Source organism: Cebus imitator, unplaced genomic scaffold (assembly GCF_001604975.1).
Source record: "Cebus imitator isolate Cc_AM_T3 unplaced genomic scaffold, Cebus_imitator-1.0 Scaffold762, whole genome shotgun sequence".
NCBI lineage: Eukaryota > Metazoa > Chordata > Mammalia > Primates > Cebidae > Cebus > Cebus imitator.
In genome coordinates, this window is record NW_016108077.1 from 384,518 (window position 1) to 387,820 (window position 3,303).

Sequence of the window (3,303 nt, forward strand, 5' to 3'; positions counted from 1 at the left end):
AAAAGAAAAAGAAAAATACAGAGAAGTCAAAGCATTGTATTAGAAATAAGTATCATATGGCAATATAAAGTTGTGCTACAGAGAAGGCTCAAAACTACACAGTACTGACAGAAAATATACAGAAACCCAGACTTATCAATATTTTCAAAGTACAGATTTTGGAGTGTTCCAGTAATGTATTAGAGGCAAACTCAAAAGCTCAGGAAAACTTTCACATTCCCAGTAGCCACATTCCAGAAATCTCTGGAAACAAAAATCCATAAATATTAAGTTGTGCCAATAACAAAAAATCATACATATGTGAAAGCAAATGGAAAGCTGTCTATCGAGGGCTTCTAAAAGTTAGGCCCTGCAGAAGGTTGACCTTGGAGACCAAGTAATGCAGCCTGACCTCCTGCTATAGGTTAACTTCGTTACTTTCTTGTTCCCAGCTCCGACTAGATGTCACATGCAATAAAAGATCTCTAGACTGGGATAAAAGACCCATTAACAAAGAGATAAAAGACCCCTGGACTACTACATCCTTAAGGTGGAAGGTTATATATACCCTTCCAAAAGGAACACTGCCTATAACTCATTAAATTGCTGTAACTAGGAACTAGCCTTGTGTAGAAAACATCAAAATCCTATTAAGCTTCCTCAGACCTTTCCTATATAAATGACCCTATAATGACCCTCAAAACCTCTCCGCTTCAGAGCATTGACACTATCTTCTGGAGTCTAGACCATCCCAGCTGGCCATCCTCAAACTTTATGTTCAAATAAACAATATTTAATCATACTGCCTGAATCTCATTACTCAGTTTGACACAGAGAGAGGGATTTTCTCTTGTTTTGAAAGCACGGGCACATGAACTTGCATATATGCATGAACTGCTGCCCATAACTCACTGCTCCTCAATGCACTATAAACTCTGACAACTACAAATGCTAACAACCTATTGCACTACTAACATTAATTAATGCTTTTTAGATTAAGAGTTTTTTACCTTCTTCAACTTTTTGTTTTTATAACAACATCAGAGCCTCTACAAATCCAAAAGTGAAAGGGTTAAAATGAAATAAGCTTCCAAATCCTAGCAATTTTAGAGAGCAAAGTAACAAGACAGTAGCAGGAAGAAAATCCCAAGAACTAAATTTGTCAAAAATTTGAATGAAGACATATAAGGCAAGTATAGCCGGGTATGGTGGCTTACACCTATAATTCCAGTACTTCGGGAAGCCAAGGCAGGCAGATCACCTGAGGTCAGGAGTTCGAGACCAGCTTGACCAACATGGCAAAACCCTGTCTCTACCAAAAATACAAAAAAGAAGCCAGGTGCGGTGGTGCACATCCGTAGACCGAGGTCAGTCCAGGCTGCGGCAGGAGAATCGCTTAAGCCCGGGATGCAGAGGTGCAGGGAGGTGGTATTGCACCACTGCACTCCAGTCTGGGTGACAGTGTGAGACAGTTTCAAAAACAAAAAAAGTTACATAAGGCAGGTTTATCACAAATAGAGACAGCATGAAACTGAGAAGATCAGCAAACAGCGTATAAGCCAGAATCCCAAAAGGTCTCCAATTCTAATGAGGTATAATAAAAGATCCTATATTTTTTATCTCTATGACTAAACACATATAAAAGCTAACAGAAAGCTCAGTTAGTAATCAGTGTATTCGCTAAATAAAAAGCAAATGTCTGCACTGATAATATAATCAGCTGGGACAGGAAAAATGCAAGTAGACCTGGAGGAACGTGTAATATCAGAAAGTCAACCTGAAATAGTCTCCGTGGCTAAAGCTAAAACATGTGAACAAAATAAATAACATGGGATTATTACCCAAAGTATAAAATATACATGAAGCCATACTGACATAAATAAATTACTGAACAAATAAGCGAGACAAATCTTCCTGATAAAAGCATTCCAGGCTGGGCGCAGAGGCTCATGCCTGTAATCCCAGCACTCTGGGAGGCCGAGGCGGGCAGATCACAAGGTCAGAAGTTTGAGACCAGCCTGGCCAACATAGTGAAACCCTGTCTCTACCAAAAATATGAAAAATTAGCTGGGTGTGGTGGTGTGCGCCTATAATCCCAGCTACTTGGGAGGCTGAGGCAGGAGAATCGCGTGAACAAAGGAGGCAGAGGTTACAATGAGCTGAGATCAAGCCATTGCGCTCCGGCCCGAGCAACAGAGCAAGACTGTCTCAAAAAAAAAGGGAAAAAAAAAAAAAAAAAGAATCCTATTCTTCTTAGGTATAAATCTCAGATGCACATATAGTACATAAAGAGATACACAATACATTGGTGGTATTAAAATTCACAGGAGGGACAATTTTTAAAAATGTTTAAAAAGTCTCTATTCAAGGAGAAAGAAGGTTAGAAGAAGGTTAAGAAACCTAGGTAAGCTGGGCACAGTGGCTCATGCCTGTAATCCCAGCACTTTGGGAGGCTGAGGTGGGCAGAGAGCTTCAGGTCAGCAGTTCAAGACCAGCCTGACCAACAGGGCAAAACCCCATCTCTACTAAAAAAAATACAAAAATTAGCTGAGCATGGTGATGCACATCTGTAATCCCAGCTACTCGAGAGGCTGAGTCAGGAGTATCACTTGAACCTGGGAGGCAGAGGTTGCAAGTAAGGCAAGACTGCGTCACTGCATACCAGCCTGGGTGACAGACTGACACTGCGTCTCAAAAAAAAAAAAAGGAACCTAAGTGAAGATACTGAATATGTAGGAATGGAAATGGGGCAGTGTGACATTTTTAATTGAGCATCACCATCACCCTAAAATTCAGAACACATAATCTTTACCAATGGGAAATCTGAAACACCTCAACAGAAATTAGGCTTGGCTGCTGAGGCTTCTGTGGCATAAAGCTAGTACCTAAAATAAAGTGATTTTTAAAAATCTTTAGCCAGGCACGGTGGCTCACGCCTGTAATCCCAGCACTTTGGGAGGCCAAGGCAGGCAGAGGACAAGGTCAGGAGTTCAAGACTAGCCTGGCCAACATGGTGAAACCTCGTCTCTACTAAAAATACAAAAATTAGCTGGGCACGGTGGTGCACGTCTGTAATCCCAGCTACCCGGGAGGCTGAGAAGAGAATTGCTTGAACCAGGACCCGGGAGGCAGAGGTTACAGTAAGCTGAGATTGCGCCAAGGCACTCCAGCCTGGGCTACAGAGTGAGACTCTGTCCCAAAAGGAAAAAAAAAAACAAAAAAACTTAAGTTTCTTCTTATATTCACAAATAATTATTCAGAAATGCATAAGCATATCAAATATGTCAGTCATATGAATTGATTTTTAAAATTTATTTAATATTA

The 3,303-nt window shown here is 40.6% G+C and overlaps 1 protein-coding gene across 7 annotated transcripts in view; it reads right to left on the reverse strand.

The window, feature by feature from the left end:
* The window catches only part of SETX (senataxin), an 85,216-nt gene that overhangs the window by 76,517 nt on the left and 5,396 nt on the right, over positions 1-3,303 (reverse strand). The gene's annotated exons all lie outside the window — the stretch shown is intronic.